The following is a 27,581-nucleotide window of genomic DNA, read 5'->3' on the forward strand; positions in this document are numbered from 1 at the left end:
TGGGGGAGCTCTAAAACCACTTCACTATTCCTTGCTGATTTTGCTCCCACCTAAGTTATATATATCTGCTGGAGTTGTGGTGGGTGTTTTCTGACCTCAACATTACAAAACGGAGGCAGGGGAGGGGGGGGCGTGGGTGCGAGAGATTGTGCTCCAGAGTTGTTCTCGGTGTAAAGGGCGGGAGCAATATCACAGGTCCACCTTCTTCCGCAAGCCCTCTGGGGCTTCCTTGCTAAAATGCTTTGAAGGTCTCCGACTTTTGACAAAACAAATCTGCACAGACCTTTAGTCAAACCCTGTTTTATGCCAGACAGCACGCACGCCCAGCTTCTGGGCTGTCTTGCGGGGCTTGCCTTCCCGCCACTTGAAGTTTGCAGTCTGTTTCTGTATTAAAAGCTGTATACAGCCCATCTACATTCCGATGTTTGCCAAACCTTTTTTCTACTGACTGCACACTTTATGAGCATGGCTGTTTACTTAAAATATAATATTGTGTGTGTAAATGGCCACAAACCCACACTATTGGTATTACGGGGGATCTGGGGGGCAAGGCTGTACGCTTCCCTGTCCATACAATCAGTGCCACATTCCGGGTGGGACTTTGCTCCCCTGCTCCTTGAGTGACAGTTGTAACCCCTGAGAAAGACAGCTTAGCTTGGGGAGCATTTTCTGCTACAGGTTAGAGGCAGAGGCATAGCCAGGATTGTGTAAAAAGTAGGGCTTGGACCTAATGTAGTTGGCGCCAAGGGGAGCGCGCAGCGGGAAGTGGATTTGTTGTGCCCCAATACCGAATGTGTAGGAGCAATGGAGCGTAGCGAGGGAGTTCGAACCAATCAAGTGGGGTTTGGGAGGCAGGGAGTACTCCTTTTTAAATAATGGTATCAAATGGTGCATTTTACCATACACTTTCTCTGATAAATTAGGTAAAAAGCAACACAGTTTACAATCGTTTTTTGTAGGGTAACATATGAAGAAACAAATACATAGATGTCAAGTCACCAACAATGCATAGGACATTTTTCCAATGCAGTTTCATAATGCATTTACCAACTATATACCAGAACTCTGCAAGTGTAAAAAACGATTTCATGCAGATGGTGGCCACACATGTTCCTTCTGGTGCACCTATATATGCCAGTATTCCCACATATAAAATACCCATGTTGCTTTTCCCATAATGATACTATAGAAAAAACATGCTCATGTTGGCTCTGGTAACATATGCCAGTGTGCCCAAGGAAGAACATACTTCTGTTGCCTTTGCCTTAATGCCATTATAAATGTTATGCCACAGTAAGAAAACTTGTCCTTGCTGGCTAAACAAATACCCCCACATAAAAACACTAATTATGTTGGATTTGACCCCTAACGCCACTAAGAAATGTCATGCAACAGTAAAGTAGTACTGCCTTGGAGGCTACACAAATGCTGCCTCCATGTAAGAAACTTTATGTTGCCTTTGACCTTAACACTAGGGGCGTACCGAATAGTTAATTTACTATTCGATCAAATGCAGAAAAGTTGGTCCAGATGAATAGCCAGAGCTGAATAATTGGTTTTTTACGTAATCATGTTCTAGGGCATAATAAACAACATTTCAATGAATAAACGAAGGATGCATTCTATTGCATGGGTATTCATGTTTATTAATTCCCCACATATCTCTGTAAGCTTATTAAAAAGATAAAAATAAATACAAAACAGATCTGGAAAAAGCCCAAGTCCACTTCACTCTTATGTCACTAATAAGAGTAACCTGTAAGGTGAAGGTTATATTACAGATAAACACTGTGTTCAGAATAAATATCTCCTGCTGTACTGAACACTCTCTCGCTGTCCACACTAGTAGGAGGAGGTGCCAAGTACACACAAGCAACTTTTATCAACCTTGGAACTCATACACTGTTCATTTCCCACCACTCCAGCGGGTCTTCTGTTTTAGGAAGCAGTGGGTCAATCAACAATATAGTGAGCTCAGTGTCCAAGGAACTAATTGATTGACTCACACCAGCCGTGGATTGCTGAACAACACTTTCCCAGAAGGCCCATATGCCACATGGTGGAACACTCTTCTTTGGTGGTGGCTTGTTGTCTTGCAGGTCAGAGTCTGCAGGTTGCCCCACAGAAGGGTGTGAGGTCTTTTCACACAGGCTTAAAGCAGAACAGTGGATTGGCCATTTGACATTGTTGGCCACAACATCATTACTGAAAAATGTTAATTTGAACCGAGAATCGATCCCTGTCACCACAAAATAGATAGGTATGTCCTCAATGTCTTTAAACATTGCCTCTAAAGCCTTCAATAGCTCGGTTTTCACAAGCTTCACACCAGTGTTCCTAACCTCAACCGAGTCCAGGTAGGACATTGAAGCTTTGACAGCAGTAACCACCAAGGAGATGCTTGATGCATGGTAGCAAATCTCCTTTGTGAGCTCTGCAAAGGGTGCCAACAAAGATAAACATTTTCTGCCAAAAGCCACTGACAGGCAGAAAGATTAGGCACTTTATGGTCCTCCGCAAAGTACAAACTTACTGGCTGCCTCCGACCTACCAGTCGCCCCAGGCATCAAAAAGGAGGAGTTCCACTGTGTTGACAAGTCTTGGATAAACTGCAGTTCAGGAAACCCACCGGTAATGACATTTTACCGGTAATTGCCCATTCCATGGACCTGGTAAAAATAATTCCCCATTCCCATTTGAGCCACATAGGGCTCAAATGGGAATGGGGAAGGAGCTAACAACAGGGCCGTTAACAACGGGCCCGTTGTTAGCTCCCTGGTCCCCTCGCGGGACCTGCAAAGGACGTCTGGTCTGACCAGACGTCCAGATCGGGTCCCGCAAGGGGACCTCGTAATAGGGCAGAATGTGTCTAACGGCGCTGGCACCTTTACCGGTGCCGTTAAACCCATTCCGCCAGGGTCTAATGAGGCCCCATGTCTTTTCATGTTGCTGGCTAGTCAATGTCCTGTTAAGCACATAAAATATTTGACAGTATTACCAGTGGTCCAAAGGTCTACAGTAAATGCTATTTTCTCAGTGCTCTGAACCTCAGAAGCAATATACTGGCTCACTTTTTCATACAGGTCAGGGATGATGCGAGTCAAAAAATATTTATGTGATGGTACTTTGTACCTAGGCTCCAACTTATGAAGTAAATGCACAAAACCTACATCCTCAACAACAGAAAATGGTTGCAAGTCTAATGCTATCATTTCAAAAATACAGTGATGCACAACATGTGCGAAAGGGCTGTCCTGAGGCCAAACTTGCTTTTTGTCCAAACAATCTTGAATGGACAGCTGTGACCAGGCCCTCTTGCACTTTGCTGGAGTTACATAGCTGTTGATTCTTCCTACAACATCCTCTCTGTTCCTTTCATATTGAACATAGTCATTGTGATGCTTGGACCGCAGATGATTGGTCAGTGCCTATGTGCTGCATTGTCCCAGGTTTGCAGACCCACAAGAAAGAACTGCTAGGCACAGCACACCGCCTTGGAGTTATCCAGTTTAGTGGTAAAGTACTCCCAAACGGGGCGTGCTTTCTCCTTGACGCTACTCATATTGACAACGAGGGGTTCTGCTGGGCTTCTGCTAGGGTTCTTCTGCTTTGGGCCAGGGATAGAGTTTCTGCTGGCCACTTCTCCTATCTGTTGCTTGAAGGCCTTTGCATAAATTGAAATCTCGTACTGGTGACAGAAAAAAATGTAAAGCAAAAGTCAAACGTAAGAGTATGTTTTGGCTGGGCTGTATCGAACGTTGACTCTGAAGCGGTATTCGGTTTACTTCAAATAAATGTGTTAAAAAAAACTCTAAAAAAGGAAACATGAGCATTCAATGACAGAAACTGGGTTTGAAATTGCCAGAAGTGAGAAGCTATTTATTTACATCCACTGGCTGTGGCAAGCATAATACAGCAGTCTCTCATTTATCAGGCATTTGCACCTCAAGCTTCCCCTGAATAGTAAAACCCCCATAGTACTCACCAGGATTGTAGGCATTAGGTAGTGATTTGCATCAAGGTGGAATGGCAAGCTGGTCTCAGAGATGACCTTCCTTGGTTGGTGCTGCATCTTTTCAGGGCAGTTGTATGACTAAAATAAAAGGCTTATGTCTGAACAACTCAGAGCAGGGTACAGCAATGCTTACCAACAAATACTTCACAGAGAATGTTCCACAGCACCCACCCTTATACTCCTATGCCAGATCCCAATTTCCCAGCACATCAAGCGCCCAGCACTGACCAGAGGCCCATGCTGTCACCTGTCACTCCCCCACCCCACCTTGCAAATCACTGCCCTCTAGCATGCAAATCCTAACACCCTCCGGCTGCTGCAATATTGGGGCAAAGGTGGTGTCGCCAAATCCAAGTTTGGAGTGAGCAATAGAGCAAATGCCTGAACCAAAAACACAAAACGCTAGCGTGAACCAGTTTTTTGGGGTCATAGCTGCCCAATTCTTGGCACTATGGCACTATGGGCCAGTTTGATGAGTTACTTCACTATGCGGCTAATAGTTTTGACCAGTGTGGCTGAAAAAATATTCTTTAAAATGCACAATTTCCATTACATTTTATCAAAAACTCCCCTTTAGGTAGTAATAAAACATTGTCACAAAAGGAATGAATAGCCATTTGCAGCTGTGGGCCACTCTTCCATTGGTGCCAGAGACCATTTCAAGATCCAGTCCTACCCTGTGGGCGCTTTACATATTTCTAGGCTGCCGGGCGAACAAAGTGCCCCAGCGGCCTTGTGATGAATGTCGGGCCCCTGGTTTTGCACCTGTTGGGTGTCTTGACCCACGTGCAAGCTATCATGCTACAACATTTGGTGCTGTGGGCTTAGAAAATTCAAGATGGCGGAAAACCCACATGTGCGCCGAAATCCAGGAAAGCTGCGCAATTTGTGCGCACACCAAAATGGTTGCCTCACTTGCCACCCACCAGTGCGAGAATGATAGGCCGGGTTGCCATGAGGGAAATGGGTTGCCAAAGGAAAAACAGTAGCGCCGGTTAGCTTCAAAGCGCTTTAAAACCACCCTGTGTTTCTCTGAAGGCAGGCTCAAAATGTCTATTTTAAACATTGCAACACATCTAAAAACTCACTGGACACCAGCAGACATTTGGTAGAATGGAGTGTTGTGTGCCTACAAAATCTGGGAAATGAAGATCCCAAAACAATGCTTATAACAAAACTGCTATGGAGTCAGCAGTTTAAGTTGCACTGGATTTAAAGACACTAAAATCGAAAATGTTTAGATTAAATGAGTGACCTATGTTTGGTGTCACATGCCTTTGTAACTGTTGAAATGTCATAGTTTTGCACTTAGAATCAGCATTCTAGCTGCATGTGTAAAATTGCAAGTTAATTTAAAAAGCAACAAAAAAACATGACAGTTAGCTGAAAGTCTGGCTTAAGGAACTTGATTTTGCTTGACAGCTACCCCCATCAGGAGTGAAACTTGAGTCACAACTGTGTTCCCAGGCCTATCTGCCTTTTGCTGGCCACACTAAGGATATACCATCTCTCTGATAATTGAATTAAGGGGAGCCCCCTACAGAATACAGGAGCTCTGAACAATGTAACCCCCTTCACCCAGGCAGATGGTTTATGACGGGAGTCGTAACTGGTCGTAAAAAGTGGCTTCCTCCTGAAGGAAAGGGGAGGAGCACTGCCTGTGAGAGCAAGCTGGCTTGGCAGAACTGGAAAAACCAGAAATTCAACCTTGTGCTGAGGGTAAACCACACCCCGTTGGGGCCAGAACATAACTCTAAAAAGATGAATAACTCATAGTACGGACATGTGAAAATGTTATAAATGACACCATAATTCTTGTGATTTTTCTGCCCACGTTTTAAGACGTGCTAGGACCCGGTGGTATGTTCAGGGGGGTTTTAGCGGAAAAGAGGATATTACTCAAAATGTGTGCATGTTAAAAATCTGAAACTTCATCAGTTAATGTCCATACTCCTTGCGCACATGTGTGTAAAATTGGGTTAATGTCAGAAATTGCAAAGTCAGTTAAAAAGTGAAATAAGTGCCATTTCTGAATGCAAGCCCCCAGGAAGAGCAGAGTTTGGACAGGGTATATCTCCTGTGATATGTGATGTGTGCATGTAATTTTAAACCAATGTTTACCTGTGCAAATATGTCTTTTGTTATCAAATCTAGATTTGTGTGCAATTTGACTGGGGAGTGTCCTCTCTGCAAGCCATAAAATGACATCACGCTGACACACACTTCCTTCCCCAATCAAGGGAGAAATGGAAGTTTGACCAATGGAAGTGGAGAGGGGTAGGGTCTAGTGATGCTGCATACACACCCACTTGCAAAAACACATAAAAGCAGAGAGACAGGACAGATAGGGACTTTTCAAATCCATTTGCAGCTGGAAGCTCTGCCGGAAAATTCATACTTTACCTCATCAACTTTCAAAGAGCCAACACTTAGACTCCAAGATAAACAGAGACTTCAAATCCCTCAATCTCCAGAATCCAGAAGCAGTGCTGTACCCAGAGAGAGAGCAGAGCTGACCCAGACCCATGTTAGCAGTTCCAGAGACCAGACGCTGTGCCCAGAGACCGTCCGAAGTCCAGACCTGTTGACCAGATCGTGACAAAGCCGCCTTCCTGTTTAAAATCTCTTGTGAGTACTCAGCAAAACTCAGCACACATCTCTTAGTTAAAATCTTATAATTCAATCCATTTTTAATCTAAGTAGAACTGCAGCTTAGCAATTGTGTTATCCTGCCATCATTTTTAAAACTGAAAGAGTGCTGCGTTTAAAATTTGCAAAACCAAAAACGACCTTTATTAAATCGCTCATATCTCCGCGACCGTTTGTCTTAGAGACTTGCAGTAACTTTCATCTGGAAGCTGAGATCCTAGGCTTTCTTAGGACCCCAAAACGATAGTGATAGTCCTTGTAGTTCCTCTGTAATAGCGCTCGGCGCATTCGCGAATTTTACCGCGATTTGCAAATTTCTCCACGTGTAAAAAAAGCTGCTGCTGCTTGCCTTCCATTTGCCAGAAAATCGTTTGCCTCATAAAAACTATCCCTGAATCATTGCAAGAGTGAGCCTGAGCTAATATTAACTAGATATCACTCACCCTGAACCTCTGAAAGGGAATTAAAAGCATTTCCAGCATATTTCTCATCCATTGCTAGCACATATAAAAGTATTTGTGCCTGTGTTTTCAAAACTCCTATCTGTTTTCTTTAAGCGTGCTTGGGGGGGATTGAACTGAATTACATTGATTGCATTTCTGAGAACTGTGTGCTTTCCTCCCATTTCCTTGCATCCCATAAAGGGGGGGGAGTGAATAGCCAGAGAAAAGTGATTACATTGTTTGGTTGAAATCATATTGAGTATTTTCTGTACTGCATTCATTGAATAGTGCATCCACCTGAGCTTACATAAAGCATTCTTTACCACCTTCTTCTTTTGGTCCTATTTACCAGTGTGCTATCTTATCCATTTCATGTCAACTCATTAGTGATTATAAAGAAGTGTGCCAGTGCCAGATTCTCCGTTGTTAATCTGTATCATACCAGATTAAGTGTGATATTCAATTATTAATTTATTATAAAGCGTGATATATATATATATATATATTGTTTAAATTATCAATTAAACCTTTTAACTTGCAAAACAGAACTACTTCTTGGCTCAGTGGGGTCAGGGTTATTCAAGGAGAGGGGTGTTATATAGGGGTAGTCATCCAGAACGCATGAACTGGACATAAAATTATATCAATAAGGGTTTTCATTCAGTATTATAGACTAGGCGTTGACTTAGCTGTAGTGTTGAATTGAATCCTCTTACACACCAGTGGCATGACTAACAACAATGCTGGCTGATTCGGTGAGGCTGAGGGGGTGCGGAACACAGCTGCCTCACCGTATGTTGGAGTGGAAGTGGGAGGCGGACGTACCTGGTCAATCTCTGGCGGTGCTGGTACTGTGTCTACTGGTCTCTTTGCATAGGAAGTGAGTCCCTATTTCAACGTGCAGAGGCTGCTTGCTTTGTGGTCAGGCTGCAGTAGCCAATAAGCAAACAGCTTATTTGGCTTCTGCAGCCTAGACAATGCCACACTTTCTATGATTGTCTGCCATCTCCCAAACAGGGAGAAGACAGCTAATCATAGAAAGTGGAGTTCGGCTTCGAGTCATTATGGCAGAAACATTTCTGATGAAAGCGAATACCTATTTTTCAGCTGAGCTTCGGCCGAATACTGACTCAAAGCCAAAGTTCGGTACACCCCTACTTGACACCACTAAAGAAATGCCATGCGCCTTTAAGGAAACATGCCCTCGCCTACCCCAAGTAAGAACAACCATCAAGTTGGCCTTGCCCTTAATGCAAGTACAAAATTCCACATCACAGTAGTACCCAGCCAGTCCATTGTAGTACCCCCCGCCCTAACCCCTCCTTCACATAACACTCAATTTGGTCTTACTTCACCCATAAGTAAATGCCAATAAACCTCTGCCAGATCCAAGCTTTGACACCTGCTAGCTTTTCTGATTCCATGTGACTTTGTCACCTGAAAACTGTCATCAGGGAGTTGAATATATTTGACTGACCCCTAAAATACTTTCCCCAAATATTCTATAGAGGGGTGTCATTTACGATTATAAATCCCAATCCTAGAATAGTAGTTTAGATTTTACTTAGGGTGCATATTCGGTGAAATGTCGCCCCTTGGCGGCATTTTCCTTGACGAGATGTTCACTGGATACCACTTTGCTCTGCTAAGACTTGTATAGCACAGTAGACAGCACGTTCCAGTGTTTGACTATTATTGACACATGCTTCGGGTAGGAAAAATATACTAGTAGACGGTTCTCTAATGGGCAGAGATATTAGGTTTTGAAAATGGCACTATGGAGGTCATTACAACCCCGGCGTTAAGGGTTAACGACGGCGTTAACCCTTAACACCGGATTCCCACTTTAACGCCTGCTTTTGGAAGGCGTTAAAGTCCATGCCGCTAACCCGCCATGGTGCTAATTACGCCGCCGTAATTTACGGCGGCGTAATTAGCGTCTTCCCCACTCCCATTATGCCCTATGGGGCAAAAATGGGAATGGGGAAGGGAAAATGGGAAATGGGGATTTACCGCCCCACTCACCTTGGAATGGGGCGGTAAATCCGCCATCCACCATGGTGTAAACGTAGTTTACACCATGGTGGTAAAGTTGGTGCACTTAGCACCAAGGTTGTAATGACCTCCTATGTCTTTAGGCCCCCCCTAGTACAGCAAATACATCTCCTTGTGATACCAGTGTAGCCCACCAGACATAATGTCCATCATAACTACAAACTCTATGATAAAATATTGTAGGCCTCACAACTTTTTTGTTAAATTAAACATGAAGGTGACTGATATTGCTGACCCTTAATAGGAGGGAGCATATGCAGTTTCAGGATTAATGCACATCTATGCATCTGTATCATATGGACCTTTGAAGTAAATGTATGTAACTATTGTGTTAATATATACTTATTGACATGTATATCACATCTGACATATGAAGTCGCTGAATGCCCATACAAATTAATCAAGTTGTCTCTTGGACTACATAAATTATGAATACTTTTATAGATAAGCATGATTGCAGTATGATGAAGTCATATGTAGTATTTTCTGTTTTCAATAGCAATTGGCCTTTACTAGGATTGTCACTGTTCTAATTTAAGAGAAAAGTAAATCATGCCAATCATGACACATGTGGTATACTTCTAATCTATATGCTTCACATATATTTAATTTGGGCTATTAGGTGTCGCTTGTGTTTTTTCCAAGCAGTCTTCTGAGAGTTAATGAGTGAATTGGAGCAGTTAACGCGCTACTGGTGTGATAAAGATGTCTTAACCAGGTCTGCCTTCAGCCACTCGATTTATAGGCACTATGTGTGTCCTTCAATGAAGATATGTTTAAAACAAGCATTGGCAAAGCCAACCGTTTTGGCTTGTGTTTAAGTATTAGGCATTTGCCAGGTGCTGCTATTAGATGCACGGGTACTCTCACCATTTTGCACCTGCTACCATCAATGGCCCGTTAATACCACTACAGCTGTGCCTGGCAAGTACCTTTATTGTGCCTAGACAAAAAGCCCAAACGGTTGGCATTACCACTACTTCTTGGTTCTTTATAATTAGTTTGCCCGTTTCTATGTTCTTTTAAACGAATAGTGGATCTTCTGTGAGCATTCTTTCTTCCTGTTTGCACTGCAGGCACAAGGTGGCACTCTCCCGAACTCTGCATGGCTGCAGTGGCGACCTCTGCATGATGGGAGGGCACGGCCACCACTTCCAGACATGGGACAATTTGAGAGCTCTGATGTAGATGGCATTAAAAGACTTATATTTCCCATTCCAGTTAGTGCAGCCTGTCAGCAGTGTCCCCCAGATCTGATAGGAGTTGATAACTTTTAGTGACTTGGTACACGTTTTGGTGAATGCTACTGGCATAGATTCCTGTCTGTGATGTCTTCTTCTTTTATGTCCTCTTCTCGAGCATATTCCTCTATTTACTCTGCAAGGTGATCGGAAGGACTCCCGGGTCATGCAATGTTCAAGTGTCCTGGAGGGACTTGTCTAGTTGCTTGTCAGTGCCGTTCTCTCTTTCTACTCCACTTCTCCCTCCCATTTTCTATGAGCTCGTAATTTGACGGTGGGAAAGTGGTATCTACCACTGCAACCTCAACGGCTCCCTGCTGCCGCATTTTCATCATTTGCACAGCAGAGTGCAAAACTGCAGGGCAAAAGACAGAAGACACGTTTGTACGCCACCTTTTGCCATGGACTTTTGCACTGTGCTGTCGAAAGTGAGTAAACGCTGCCTGGCATGCAAGGCAGCATTTACTTTTATCATCATCCTCATCATCTTCATCATCATCATCAAGGCTTTTATTCGACTATTTCTAATTTGCCCAAATACATGGAACAAGTAAAGTCATAAAATACATGTAAACACGGACAATAGTTTTGGCAAACATAGAGTGATATTGAAAATATAATGTATGGTACAAAAATTTGGCATTAAAACAAAATACATCTGCGTTTACAAAAAGTGTTAGCAAAGTGCAAACTATGCTAGTGTGCAAAATAAGCAGGGATGTAAACATTCCAATCTGTGCAAACTATGCAATGTGACGACGTGCTAAATCACGCACTACATATTTCTACAGGTGTTGGCGTTTCCTGATTCATTGTGTAATCACCTTTCCACAAGCCTCATTAACCTAATTCCTTTGTGCCAAGCTTGGTGAATGTATCTAGCTACACAGTATACCATTTTATGATCCCTTGCATGTCTTGATAGCAATAAGGCTTGATTGATATAAAGTACATTATGGGCATTACAAATCGATTTCAAAAACGTGGAACAGAGTGTTCCACACACCTCGCAGAGAAACAAATAAATGACATGTTTCTCTTGTTAAACCACATACTGGGCACAACAAACGTCCATCCATTGTCCAGACACGAGTATACCTCGCTCTATTCAGAATGTTTAATTCTCATTTTCAAATACAAGCATCGCACCAAAGATGGACACACAACATCCAAATATTTTGCGACTCCCAAGCAGTACTTTCCAGCTAGGTAATATTCTCCCGTGTGTAGAACACTGCAGGCGTCAATAGATTTGACATCTGCCAGTTCATGGGACATTGTCTTGACCACTTCCACACTTCCTTTTGTAATCCTGGTGGGATCGTCCCATAGCTCACATATGTTTTGATCGTACAAAGACCCTTTGAAGGTGTAAACCGCAGGGCTGTTTTTCCACTCTCCAGGCATAGAACATGCTCAACTGCGTTACAGTAATTCACAGCCACCTGGACTGTCCATACTCTCAACCAATATAGAACTGGGTAGAGGCCCACGTCTCCCTCTATGGGCTTTAAGCCCAGCTCCACGTAAAGCAAAGGACTCGGGCATACAGAGGGCAACCCTAGCATACGCTTAAGAAAGGCTCTTTCCGCCAGGCAGAGGTTGTTGTTGTTTTAATATCCCCATATTTCTGCCCCATAAAGGGCATCTGACTTTGCCTGCACTGTACACATCTTAACAGTGGTGGTTATGGCACCTCTTCAATGGGTATTGTAAAACCTCAATATTTCCCCACCATATTTTCAAGTGTTCAAAGACACTTGAGCCTCTGGGGTGTCCACTGCCCATAGTCATTAGATCTGACACCCAGATAGTCATAATAGGAGACTTGGTCCAGAACTAGGCCATTCAAATTCAATGTGAACTTTTTGTATTTATTGAATTCGGGATGGAAGACCAAAGTTTTAGTGTCGTCCGCATTAACCTCAAATTGAAATTCGGAGCAGTTATCCATAAAAGCATGCATAGTTGTTTCCAAAACTTTGTTTATGTGGCCAGAAGCACAGCATTGACAGCGAAAAGAAATGCGGGAATCGATTCCGGCCTCAGCTGTCACTGTTCCAAGACATTCATCCTCAATTCAATGATTACTTCATCTATTTATATTAGAAACATTAGAGGGACGAGGACACAACCTTGCCTCAACCCTCTAGTCACAGCAAAGGGATCAGTGAGTTCACCCCTAGTCCCCAATACACAGATGGTTTGTTGCATGTGTACTGTTGTTCCAAAATATTTAATAAATTACGTGGGACCCCCCTTCTAGCCAGTAACTAGTATAACCGTTTGCATGGGACCCCGTCACAACCAGTTCTGAGGTCGACAAACACAGAAAAAAGTTTCATCTTCCTCAGTACAGTGCACTTTTGTACAAACATAAATAAACAAAATCCATGGTCTACAGTGCTTGTGTTGGACTGAAAGCCCGCCTGTAGATAGTTGATTATGCCTTTATCCACCGTCATTGCCTGGAGATGTTTGTAAGAATTGCCCTAGCAAACATTTTCCCAATGCTATCCAACAGGGAGATGGGCCTGTAATTCCCCCGGATTGTCCCTCCCACCTTTCATGTAGATGGGACAATAATGAAATGTTGGCATGAGGTGGCCATCTTGTTAAGCCTGAGGACCATATTAAAATACCTCCATAGAGTAGGGGACCATACGATCAATTTATCCTGATAAAATCTATCACGATTTTATCAGAATTTTATCACGTGTGCACCCACCCACCTGGGCCATCAGATTCCGTGTGTTCCCTAACAGCACATCCACTCTTGCCAGCACCTCAAAGCAGGTCCGCACGCGCCGTCATTAGTAAATTAAAAATGTCGGGCGCGATGCGGCCTGAAAACGAGGCTTAGCGTCCTCGGCGTTGCTAAGCAATTTGCGCCGCTGCCGGAAGCAAATTTCTATTGTATTGTCCAACATCCGCCAGCAGGCGGAAGAGCCGGCCATCCCAAGGCCATAACAAGGCCAATACCCCTGTTTGCCCCTGTTCGCCGGTGACCGGCGCGAGGCACCATTTGAACGTTGCTCTATGGACATGCTTCTATTAAGGCATCCACCTGATGTAAGTACTGTAGTAGCCTGTAACGCAATCTACTGTTATTGCTCACTGCCCGCTCACTTATTATCGTATCTAGCCTCACAGTGTTGTTACTATGCATTCTGCCTGTGCCAGCTGATCCATCGCTTATGTAAACTATTCTTATATGAGGAAGATCTGGCTTTGGTGAACAGAGTCTATGACATAGTTCAGGTGTGGATGGCTAACCATGGCTTGTATCTGAACGATGACAAAACAGAGCTCATCATTCTGGGCACAGCAGCTCGCATTCAATATTGATGGGAACACTATTAAGGTTGTCAGAGAAGTAAAAACTCTAGGATTTTACCTCGACTCAACCCTATCCCTCACCAAACAGGTAAATTCATTGGCTTCATCTACGACCTACACTTGTAAACTAATAAGAGCAGGAAAACAATTCCTGTTAGTTGACAGTTGATTAATCCTTTCTAGAGCCCTCATCCTATCAAAACTTGATTATTGCAATGCTCTCTACATAGGGGCAAACAAACAAACCATTAACAGAATACAAGTGCTACAAAATAATGCTCTCAGGGCTGCCCTAAGTATCCCTAAAAGAGTACACATCTCCGAAATAAGAAGGAAATATAAATGGCTCTCCACCCAAGAAAAAATCAATCTCAAATCGGCTTCCCTCATCCACAAATTCCTAAAAAACAAAGCCTCTTGCTACCTAACAGAACGATTTATCAGAAAAAACTTCATCAGACCGCCAAGAATAGCCAACCCCAACTGTCTTCAAGTGCCAAGATTCAAACTGTCCACCACTGGAGGGTCCAGTTTCCCAGTCAGGGCAGAACAACTGTGGAACTCACTGCCACACACACTCAGATCTGACCAAACGTTTATCAAATTCAGAAAGAGTACAATTAAATGGCTCATAGAGAAAGATATGTAACCCACACTCCTCCACCGCACTAACTTAGCCCTGCCTGTATTTTTGACCTAGTTTTGTTAAAATATGTAAATATGTAAATATCTGTAAACTACGGCATTTTTCTACATTTATATGCTGCTACATTTGTTCTATGTTGTTTACCCTCATCCTGTAACCTTGAGGTAACTTTTCTTTACCTTTGCTCCTAACTTCTGTAACCAAGCTGTAAATTCCCTTTTTACCTGCGCCCTGATACCTCTGGGTCCGGTGCTCACAACAAATAAATAAACAAACAAACAAACAACCATTTGATCCAGGCCAGAAGCTTTTCCCCCTGATTGCGACTTGATAGCCTTCTCAACTTCTGAATACCTACGTTGTATAGGAGTATGTTACATTTGGTTACATGAAAAACAAATCGGGGTCCAGAGAGGGACCCCCAGGAGTAGATATAATTTCTCCAGGGCCATATGCATTCAATAAATGGTTTATCTAACCACTTTTGGTTGATGCTAGAGACAATTTGATTTTTCCCATCCTCCCCCCTTTCGCTAACTAGTTCCCAGAATGTATGTGTGTCACCTGAGATGGTTGCCTCCTGCAAATTCTCTCACTTAATTATGAACAAGGGCATCTTTTTTGATCTTGATTGAGGATTTATAATTACAATTAGCTCTCAGAGTCTGAAGGTCTTCTTTATTAGTGGTTGGCCTGCCTTTCAGGCAGTTCAAAGGATGAAGCTTTGCTAGTTTACATTCCTCATCATACCACTTATCTGTTCTAATGGCACACCTCTTAATGAGGCAGCTGGGTTTGGTGATGAGTGGTTGAATGTTAATGACCCGGTTGTTAAATGTGTCATGAATATCATCAATCATTCAGAAGATCCATATTCAAAAGGAGTTCGAGATCATGCAACAATGAATGATAAATGTAAAATTTGACTTTGGGTGAGTTGAGGGTAGCCCATTAGATTGCCTTCCGTGCTAGTCCTACGATTTTAATTTCAGAGCTGGAGTCGAGAGACATAATTGGTGGATCCCGCTCTGAGGTAAAATAAAATGTAATGGAAATCAGATTGTGATCACTTTTGATGCTTTCCAGGACCTCAAAATCTAAGAAGATGCCATGCATCCTAACCAAAAGCAAAATATAGTCTGTAGGGGACATACATTAATTCCATTAAAAGTAGGTCTCACAGGCAGCTCTTTCATGAAACGCCCATTACATGCCCTCAATTCCAGCCCAAACAAGATTCTAGCCAAATCCAAAGCACAAGGATGGGTCTTCATTGGTGGGACAGCAATCAATGTAGGGATATCCCAAACCTCACCATGATCATCCCAGATACTCTCCATATCTTTCAGTGGTTCGATCCGCAAGTTAAAGTCACCAAGAAGTACTACTGGTAGAATGTACCCGACTTGGGCTTCCCTCTCTTCTATACATTTCTTTGCCAACTCGACTACATTAAAGACTTGATTCCTTAGGCCAGTTGTAGCTATGAAAAAGTAATATAGATTGTTCGTTTGGTGGATTAGGTTTTAAATATTGGAGATCTGCAGAGCCAGTTTCATGCATTTATGTATGCCAATGGTGACGTTAATCCAGGTATCCATGCAGCCCCTTAGCAGGTGTCTGAAAGAATTCATAACCCTGGAAATCAATATGCTTCAGGAAACAAGTTTCCTGGAAGCAAACTAAATCTTAGCCCCAGATGAAGTTGCACCATATGGGATCTTCTAGATGTTTTTTTTTTTAAGCCTGCAATGTTCGATGAGATCATCTTATGAGATCTCAAAGGGCTGCCAGGCCTCATAGCGGGGATCAGGCAGTATCAATCCACCTCATCCAGACTGTTATTCTCTAAACAACCAGGGGTCCCAGGTTCAGGGGTGCTTCTTCATAGCATTGATGCATTAGATCGAATAGGCCTATGGTGGTTGTTGCATATGCTGGTGCTGTTATAATAGGGGTTGGCCTAATTGTAATTTTGGAGCCAATGGGTGACTAAGTACGAAACTCGATGGATAACAACCCCTCCACCAAAAAAAGCATTTAAAAAAAACGGAATCATATCATCATCCCAATCCGGCATTCTCCGTCCCACAAACCTCACAATGTCATCCCTAATGATAGAGACACACCCTCTTATGTGTCAAAAGTAATGCATGTACTTATTATGTAGTGTTTCCATGTTTTCATTAGTTTATTTTTTATTTTTTATTTGTTATTTAATGATTTATGGTTTTTTACAAACCTTTATCATACATCAAACATTTCCTTCTCTTTACATCTGAGGTTCACAAAGGGAATCTAAAAATAAATGTAATTAATAAAACCAAGCTTTAACCAAGAAATAGGTAAAATAATCAATCCAAATGCCTCCTTTAAAAATTTAAACAGACAAACCGTAGACGTTAGATTGTCTCCCTTCAGGGGAGAAATCCAAATGTCCTCCACCTCCGACAATTTACAATCCTCAATTACTTTAGTCACATGTCTAGTTCTTAAATCCGTCAAACCTTGTCAGAGTAGTGTCCCGTGTTTTAGGGTCTCTATTCTCTCTGTGGACAAAAGGAAACTGCATCCCACAATGGAAGATTTCCCATAGATCTGCAATAGTTGGTTTATAGGGAATAAGTCAAATCAGAAACGTAGAAACGGATTTCTATACCAGCCACTGGGAGCCTTGGTGAGGTATTTCGGAATCTCACCCCGAAGCTTTGTCTTATTTGTAAGAGCATTCAAGAGACAATGTGAATTTCTTTCCTCCTGGGTTTTCATTCAATTATCTCGCCAAACTTTAATTTTCACCTTCCCTGGAAAGTCACTTAGTTCTTCAAAGCCAGATTGTAGATGCTCAAGGATAAGCCGGCAGGCATCAGACCACTGTTCCATTAAGATGTTCTGTACTGTGTGCCGCTTGATAATCAACATTTAGTATGGGATTGCCAATAGAGGAAGCATACACTTTTGATAGAGGGCCAGTGTCTTCCATGTTGCACGTGCATGTAATGAAATGATCCCCAATTCATACATGATCAAAGCAGTCGAAACTAGGTTCGGGAGCCTCAAGATTCTCCTCCAATAGGCACCCTCTGATGAAGGCCAGATTTTCCAATGGTTAAGGTGAATTCCTTCGACTCCGTGTGTATTAAAGAGGGGACACATTTCATGTTGTAGAAGGACAGTACCAGCAGGATGGAGAACTTGCCATACTTTTTTTGGATCCTTCTTCCTTGCCCAATTAAAATTTTTAACCTGGATTTCAAAGACATTTGTCTAGGTTGGTCACTTCTGCTGTTATTGATAAGGGCCCCTAACTATGTAGTCTGAGGAGTCTTCCTCAACCGTTTACAACCAACATACCAGTTGAATGAAGACTTTGATCTACCACTTTATGGTTCCAAAACCATAATGCTTGTTTTAGCAGAGTTCATTGACAGACCGTTGTTCTCCAAGTATTGGTTGAGAGCAGATAAGGTCCTCTGCAGGCCAATAGCAGTTTTATCGATCAACACAAGATCATCAGCATAAAGCATTCTTGCCAGCTTCTCTTCTCCAATGTTTGCGGGGAATGGTACCAGCATATCTAGTGAATCCCCTACAACAGACAAAAATAGGTTAACAAAGTATGGCCTAAAGGACACTCTTGTTTCACGCCACGGAAAGTGCAGGTGGAAGTTGTCAGACGAACCCCAGTGTTCAATCGCACTTGGATGCTCATGGATTCATACAGGAATGTAATAGCCGCCAATTAAGGCGCAGGTTAATTCCAAGATTGAATTTTTCTCCAAAGTCGTTGGAGATCGATGCTATCGAATGCTTTGCTCAAATTGACAAAGGCCAGGTAGATCTTTGTGTTGCTGTTAAAGGCCTTCCCTTTCAAGATGTTCAGCAGAAAGAGGTTCATCTTGGTTCCAGTACCTTTAACAAAACCCTCTTGTCTTAGGTCCTCTCTCTTAGCTGTCTAGATCCAGGTCCAAAGTTTTTTTAAGACGAAGGCAGCAAACAACTTGCCCAGTACATCAGTAGGACAATTGGTCGATAATTGGAAGGATCCTACCTATTACCCTTTTTGTAGATACAAACAAGTACTGCCCTTCTCCACGATCCCGAGATCTCTCCAGTTTTCATTATCTGATGAAAATTGTCCAAAATAAAAGGAATCCAGAGTTCTGGGGTCTGTTTGATCATGTTGCTGGTAATTCCATCAGGCCTCGGTGCACTAGAGGAATTGGCTTTTTTAATTAGCATCTCTACGTCCAAATAATCAAGCGAGAATTGCCAGCCCATTTTACTTTTTCCATCCACCAGTTCCTTCCCCCCTGCCTCTGGTTTAAATAGTTTGCCATAAAAGTCAGTCCAGACTGCTTCTCAGATGGCATTTGCCAGAGAAACCGAACGCAAGAAGCATGCCTTGTTAAGCATCTGCCACTTAATCCTTACGTCTTTTTTAACTAGGGTTGCAAGCATCTGTTCCGAATATGCTTGCAGAAGTGAGCCTTTTTGGAAAGCCATCCAGTTCTTATATTTCTGTTTCCTTTTTTTTTTGACCAGTCGGGGTGTGCTGATCTTTATCTGGATGGCTTATTATTTTTAATTCTTTACGCAAAAAAGATTCTTCTGTTGCTTCAATGCTGCATTAAAGCTGTGCTTGTGTGATGGAACAGTTGTCAAGTTCTTGTTAGGCATAACCATGAATTGCAACAGAAATGGCACATAATTCAAATCTTCCCCTCAGTCTAGTTGGTTGGCATATTGTTTACCTATAGAACAAATGTCTTGCTTTCTCAGCCTCAGGCGGTTAGTCCCTGGGTTATTTCAATTTTCATGGCTAGCAATACCTGTGCTGGTCATTGTTTTCCATCCGAGGTCCATTAGAACAATGCATGATCACTCGTATCCCGAGGAAGGACTTCAAATCCAGAAACATCCAGAATAACCAAGTTAGAGACAAAAACATAGTCCAATCTGCTGGAGTTAAGTTTATTCGACCAGGTGGTTTTAGCTCGGGATGTCTCCCATCGTTTGTCCATTCAGAATATGCAAGTCTTTGGCACCCATGAGCTCTAGCCACTTCTCTGCTCTGGTTCATTGAGATGAAGGTCGATTAAACTTGGACAACCAAAAGTTGTCATTTGCATCTATACAGGGGCAATTTAAGTCCCCCCCAATCATGACAAAGTGAGGGTTGTGATACGAAGATAGATCGGCAATTGCATCCAATACCGCACTCAGAGAGACTTCAGTTGTTATTTTCGTCGGATTCTAATAGACGTTAAAAATCAGGCCACGTTGGACCTCATCTCATTCACCTTTCTCGATTATGACTACAATAGCCTGCAAAAAGGGATTAAGACTAGTTGCATCTATTGCTCTAATCCTTATTCCAGTTTTCACAAAGGTGAGCAGGCCCACAGCGGCAACTCCTCTTTGGCCTTTATAGGTGGGATTGAGAAAAGAGGTATAGGCATCCAGAGTCTGGGTGATAGTTAGCCAAGTTTCTTGTAGACCCAAAAGAATCATTGCGTCTGTCCGCAGATGTAAAAAGTCCCTGGGATTCCAAAAAGCTAGGTGCCATGAAGGGTCTTGTTGTTAGTTGGACGTAAGATGACAAGTTTTAGAACAGCCCAATGGCTTGCTTAGGTGGATTTTCCTTTGTTGTTGATTGGCCGGATAGTAAATTATACATTTATTCTAATAGTCCCTGTTCAAGGTAATTGACAGTTCTCTTATGGGTTAGCTTATGTTATCAGTCAAAACCTTGTCACAAATGGGAGGAATAAATGGCATTTACGATAAGGGAAGGCCTGTGTTTATTTTACACGTACCCTCTCTCTTCATCATGGAGTTATTAGATCTCTGAAATGGGATTTCAAGGTCCGAGATCTTACGGTGTGCACAGCAGCCTTCTTTAGGCATGTCGTTGAGATAAAATCCCATTGACATAAGTAAATGGGCTACTTCTAACAGAGATGTTCTCTCTCCATTCAATCTTAGGTAAATAATTACTCTATTTTAGCAGCTTTCAATCGTAAACACCAATATTGTCATTATCCTATGCAGGAGGGGAATTTGGTGCAAAAACAACATCCCGTTTGCCCGATTCAGAATGAGACCATCGTCCGTTGTCAGTAGTCTGTCCAAAAGTAGGCTACAAAATCATGATTTTTTTTATAAACAATTACTCATGTGTGGTTGTTCTGGTTTGCTTTCTGTTATTATATTCCTTCCTGTCTGGCCTGTGTATGCCCTTAGCGGGCTGTTTCAGACCGAAAGGTCTCATAGGATCCGAAATTGGGCTGAGCTGCTTCTTCACATTTTTGTTTTTAACAATCAGCATTTCTCCTTTTTTCTCGAGTGTCAGGAAAGGGGTGTACATTTTTTTAGACTTCAGGCTCGGAAATTGGTCAATAGGAATATGATTATAACTGGAATCTTCCTGAAACCATGAGAGCTCTCCAACGTTTGTAGAGTCTTCACCGAGAGAATCCCCGAGTTCACATGACACGGAGGCTGACTGAAATGTAGTTGATCATAAACACTGAGCTCTTCATCATCGTGAGTGTAGGTGGAAAGGTTTAAGCAATCCGTCGTTGACTGGTCGGAAATGGAGGTAGGTGGAAATACACGTTCAACTTGAGAACTTTCACGTTTATCAGCAAGATAGCCTTGAGAAACCTTTTTCCCTTCAGTCCGGATAACAGGCTGACTATGAATTTGAAGATTTCCTACAAACGCCCGGACATTATTTCCATTTCGATTGCTGGCCATCGGTAGGTTTTGGGACTTTTTTGATCTGTGGGTGGTTTTGGGTACTCAGCTGATGTTTATCCTTTTCTTTCGTTCTGAAATATCAAAAAAGTTTTGGTTGATGAACTTTTCTCTGTAGTGGATGACTCAGGGAGCACAGGTCGAGTATAATGCTGGATTTGAGGAGGCAGGTCTTTGTTCATGATGTTCCTAGGAAATAAGCTTGCCACTTCTTTTCCACTTTCATTTATATCCACGATAGAAGGTTGATCCTAAGGACCTGTTGGAATTACAGTCCTAATACTCAGAGCAGTGTCATGTTTATCATGTGATCCTCCCTTAACCTGAGGCGAAGTCAGCTCTATGCAGTCATCATCTACAGGATAGTTATCCACTCTGCTCTGTCTCACGAACGCGTCCCCTTTCTTGTTATGAACCAAGGATTTAAGTTGAAGCAACTCCAACACAGAGTTCAGTAGACAGTTTTTGTCTGCTGTCTCCAAATCCAAGGCATCTTATAACTTCTTCGGGATGACAATTGCACATTCGGTCTCATGGTCAACTCTGGAGTGTAACGACGTGACGAATGATTTGATGAGTATGATTTTAGAGTGAATCATGGTGAGCAGGGTAGCCTGATCTTTTGCATTTTCGTTCATCGCCTCGTAGAGTTTGAGAAAAGGGGCCAGTGAGATGGTAAGTGCCACCATCATGTTGCATTGGGAATTCAATGTCAAAAGCACGGCGCCATGTCTTGCTTCATCTGAGGCTTGGGTGAAAAGACCAAGTCTTCTAAAGAGTGAGTCTCTGGAGGGTTGGGTGGTGATAAAAGCGTGTGGGTTTTCCGACTCTCAGTAGAAAAGGAGATTAGAAGCAGAGAGGACTTAACAGGTATAGCCTCTACTTTACAATGTGTTGTATGAAGTAGTTGAGACAATGGGCCTCATTCCGAGTATGACGGTAAGGGATACCGGTCACCGTTAACGAGACCGGTGCCGGTAATCCCTTACCGCCACATTGCGAGTTCCCTTTGCGCCCTCGTCCTTAACGCCTGCCGCAGGCGTTAGGGACGAGGGCGTAAAGGAGCTTTTAAGCCAATAACGGTGACCGTAAAGTACGGTCACTGTTATTTGCAATTTCCCCATTCTCATTGAGCCTTATGGGGGCTCATTTGGGAATGGGGAAGAGCCCTGGGGAATGGGAAATTACCGCCCTGGTCAACTCGGAATAGGGCGGTAATTTCCCATTCCACCAGGGCGGTGCCGGTACGGGTCCGGCGCCGACCAAGGTGCTAATAGCGCCATTGGTTAGCGCCAGACTCGGAATGAGGCCCAATACATTATTCTCACTTTGTAAAGGGGAATAGAACTGTGAAGAACACTCCTTTATGGGCACGTTGAATTGCTTAAGCTTCTCTTGTTCAGCCAGTAATCCAACATCCTCATCAGAGATCATATTAGATGTGGCTAAAGCCTCCTCTTTCTCGTTCATTATTGCTGTGTAGTCTAACCTTGCTTTTGCGCAAGTAGTAGCCTTCAGTGAATGATCAGGGAGGAACGTTGATGTTGAAGAGGAGGCAAGGGGAGGCATCGAAATTCCCAGTAATATTTCAGAGGAGTGAGGGGAGGGGTGTCTGCCTCTGCAAGCTGGTTTGGGAATCAAAATCGTCTGTTTGAGAGGTGCGCGGGACGATAGGGAAGCCAACTCCTGAGTGTCACAAACAGGAATAGAAGAGCCAGAGACCTCATTTTCCAAGTCTTCCTCTGTTGCTTGGTCGTATAACGATTTAACTTCAATAATTCCACTGGACTGGAAATAGATGGCTCATAGGTGGAGAGTTCCACACTTCTTCCCCAGGATGATTTTGATGTAACTCTTCAATTTGAGCCCCCTCTGTATCCAGGGTTATAACTGGGATTACACATGTTCTGCACATATCCGCCGACCCCCGTATTGACCGTGGAAATCCGATTTCATACTTATCCAGGGGATCTTTCAGTTTTTCATTACGTTTCATTATGTTTCACCAAATTGGAACGAACATTGGTTTGGGGTAAATTGCAGTCACCAGTCGGCTGGTGTAATCTCATCAACCTCTGCCGCGGTGGCACACTTAGATGAAACATTGTTAGCATTGGGCCCATCTATATTGCTTAGCCGGTCCTTCATCTCTGTTATAAGGAGGTTCACATCCCTGACCTGACGGGTTCAAATAATTAAAAAATGTATAGACCCTTTTTCTGCCGCCTTTTGGCAAAATGGACTGAGCAGTTTTCTTTTTAGACATTCCAGTCACAATAGTCACAGAAGTGACTGTTTTAAGGGGAAAAGCTTGATATTATAACGATCAACCTGTTTCCAAGCTGCTACCAGCACATTGGACCCAAACAGGGTCTCTTAAATCGCTTGAGTGACTTAATTAGGTGCATGCAAAGCAGTATCGGTTCGGGGGCAATTTAAAAAGCCAAAATAAAACAGAATTAAATCACAAATAAAAAGAAAAATGACGCAATAATAAGCATCCCTAGATGACAAATTAAAACAGATGAGAGACCATCCATAAAATACCCAGGCTGATATGCTGAGTGAAGAACACCCGACAGCTTAGAGGGCACCCATAGTCAGAGCCCCCCTCCTCGCTTTCACTGCACACAGCAAAGGTAACAGTAAACAATCAAATACCCAATTTCAGTGCCTGGTTTCAGGAAAACGGAATGAGCACCGTGGTCTACGGTTTCGCTCGTCACCTTCAACCTTAAACCTTCGGGCCTGCATTTCATTTTTATTGTGAGCGCCGCTTGCCATGCTAGCGTGTCAAGGGTCCTATTTCATTTTCATTGTGAACACTGCCTACCATGCCTAAAGTGTTCACACTTACATTTGAATGCTGTCCAGAATGCAAGCATGTTGGGCAGCGTTTCATTGTAATTGCACACGTTGCCTGCCATGCAAATATGACGGGCAGTGTTAACAATGGAACCCTATGGGTTCCGCCTGCTTTATGTAAATACTAATTCATAAAGCGGGCCGACCCCTTAGGGATCTCCAGCATTTGTGCCGGGTTGCCGGAGCAAATGCTGGATCATTTGTATGGCGGGGGTAAATGAAGGTGCCCCTCCCCCCTCCGCCATACAAATAACTGAAAATGTGGCGTGGCATGAATGGAAGGCATTAACGCCTTACTCAAAGCTTTTACGCTTTGCATTCGTGTTATGCCACAATAGAACAGGAGCTCCTGCAAGTTTCCCATTCTCACGCAATTATGTTACTCTCTGCCTTCCCATATGATGTTCTCCCTCTCTCCATGTATGAGCAATCTCCTGCTCTCTTTCCTTTCTTTCTCTCTCACACATAGTGAAGTGGCTCTCTTTCTCTCCCTCTGTCTTTATGTCCCATTCTGTCTCTTCTCTGGTAGACACCTGACATGTCCTTTGACCCTCATCACATTTTGCTGCCTTTCTCTTGTTCTCTGAACCTTCCACTTTTTGTTGGAGAGACGGGTGGAATAACCACTGCAACCTAATGTGCTGCAATTGCAGTACTGCACAGTAGATAACAACTATACATTTTAAAAAGAAAACAAATCAGAGGGAACCATGCTATCCACCCTTAGGGTTACTGTGCCGGCTTGTTCGAAGGTCATGCTGCCAGTGGGAAGTGCAGGACAGTCACTGGGTCAAGAGGAAGCAGGATGCACCCTGACGCAGTGCTTCAGCACAGACCCTCATAGCTGCTATATAAGTGCCTGTGTCAAAATACATGGGACATATTGCGTGTACTGCGCACAACATATACATCCTGCAGATTTCTGTGAAAACGGAAGCAATTGGTGCACGAGCAGTGCAAGAGGCATCCACCTAACATAAAAGCTTAGATGGCAATATATACGTCTCAGTTAACCCACATACCATCCCCCACCTCAACAGCTTATTCCGGATCACTGTTGAGATAAAAGTTGCCCTGCCCTCGCTAGCCTTCTCTCCTTGAAACACTTGTGTAGAAGTGCGTTATAAATGTCATATCATAACCTTCACGTTTTCTCACCTGACGGAGTGCTGATTGTATACAGTGTTTACATCGAATCCGTTATAGTGAATGCACACATCTCGAGTATTTTATAACGAAAACCTTTATAGTGAATGCATTTTGGGGTGGGGTAAAGGGTTACTTTTTTGGGGGAAATGTTTGGCGTGGGTTTTTAGGGGTGGTAAACGGGGATTTGGGGGGAGCCCCCAACAAAAAAAATCCCCCAAAATGCATTCACTATAAATGTTTTAGTAATAAAATATTCGAGATATGTGCATTCACTAAAACAGATTTCGATATAAAGACATGCAACCAGTGCTGATTGCCAAGGCTTACAGTTTCCAGCTCAGCGGGGCCATCAAGGGTAATTGGGGCTCTGACAACTGGATGTAAGCCCCCTTGGGCGTCCCCTCAAACGGAAATAATTAAGACATATGCACGATAGGACTTCTTCTGATGTGACAATGCCTCCTGCAGCACTTAAAACAAAGGGAGAGATTGCCAAATGCTCCTCTACTGCTGGTTTAATGTATGTATGTATTTACTGTTCGCTTGTTAGCCGTCGATACAGCAAGTACATTCTGTTTCAAAGCACCCAACTCTGAAACACATCATGTTCCAACACCTGATGGTCAAATCTCTACATGGAGATAAGAGATCCTACAACAAGTAGTGGACATGCCATAAAAGAATGCGATCCCAACGAGCAAGAAACTGTGAGTTCCTCTGGAGAAGAACAAGGTCCTCTTCACTTCCCAGGCCCCGTTGTGTCTCTTTACTGCCTCTTTCCCGACTGCACACTATTATATTTTTCATTTGTGTTGGCATTGGATGAGTTTCATACTAAAGAGGGGCACAGTAATGTCTGTTGGATTCTTCCCATTTGTGAGAACCCATTAGATGAACATGATGGATGTTTCTTTTCTTTAACACCAAAACCTCGGCCAACTATTGACATGACGTAATCTTGGATGTTGAATTGCCACTAAATGCCACCATTAAATAGGATAAAGGCGAGGGGCCAGGACAGCCTGCCTATGACCTCAGTAACCTGATCTAGCCGCAAGGAGTGGATATTGATGATGAGGAAGATGGTTAGCAAGTGTAAGGATGACCCTCCCAATAATGCTTGGTATGTGCAGGGATGCCGGGGATTTACTCAGAACTGTACACCTGGAAGTGCCATGTGCGCCTACTAAGGAGGGCTAGCAAATGGAGCATTGGGGCCTGGCTTAATGGACAAAGCATGAGTTGCAGTGACGGGTGGAAGGACAAGTCTGGTCAACTCCCATGCACAACTAGGTCTTCTTCATATTAACATATCTAATAAGACAAAAGTGTTGCACAGGGAAATTGGACTTGCTTGTACATCAACAAATGATTCTGGTGTGAAATATCCTTGTGTTATTTCCCTGCACAACAAATACAATCATTGGTTACACAACTATAAACATTCCCTTAGTAACGCCAATTGGAGATTTTTATATATTCCACTTAACACCAATGACTCAAAAAAAGTGTTGGAGTTATCACAGGAAGTATTCGGCTGAGGAAATTCCCATTGACATAAATCCCATTTCTAACGAAATTTGGATGACACACATTGCAGAATAATATTTTGATCATTATAAGATTGAGAGTGATGATATAAATGATTTGCTTCATGCTAACTTTAGCCTGGATGACTTTGATGTGGAAGATATTCTATAGGAAAATAAAGGGCTCTAGATCACCAGGGCCAGGCGGCTTGCCGATTGCCGTAATAAAGAGTAATCCTGATTTGTGGGCATATGCCTTGGAGATACAGTTTATTCAAATGTTTCAATTTGCCAATGTCCCATGGAGCTGGAAAGAATATGTCCTGGAACCTGTTTTTAAAAGAGGTGATCGACAGGATCCTTTGAATTACAGGTTACTTGCCATGACAGATTTGTGCAGTAAAATATTCTCGCATTACTGTTGAGGAAGTTACAGCATTGGGCTGACACAAATAATGTACTAAATATTCCTCAAACGAGATCTTTGTCCTATAGATTATAGTAGTGCATTTGACTGCATTTCCCGTTCGAGGTTGTGGAAAAAATGGGCACTATGGGACATTGTTCCTAAACTGCTGCATTGCATCTCTCAAATGTATTCTATCATTTCAGTCTCTGTGCAAACTGACCAGCATAGCCAACCCACTGATCTTATACCAGCACATTCTGTACTAAAACAAGGGAGGGTACTGGCACCCTGGGTGTACAATTTATATGCATGCTGGCATGCGCATAACCATTAGAGGGGCAAAAAACATCCCACCTTGCATTGGAAATTGATGTGTTTCGTGGTTGGTGTATGCTGATGAAACTGTGTTGTTAGGTCACATGCCAATCGGCCTGCAGCGTTCATTGGATGCTTCCTTAGCCTATGCTACTTGTAACAAT

This window comes from Ambystoma mexicanum, chromosome 2q, assembly GCF_040938575.1.
Source record: "Ambystoma mexicanum isolate Mex_15411 chromosome 2q, UKY_AmexF1_1, whole genome shotgun sequence".
NCBI classification, from domain to species: domain Eukaryota; kingdom Metazoa; phylum Chordata; class Amphibia; order Caudata; family Ambystomatidae; genus Ambystoma; species Ambystoma mexicanum.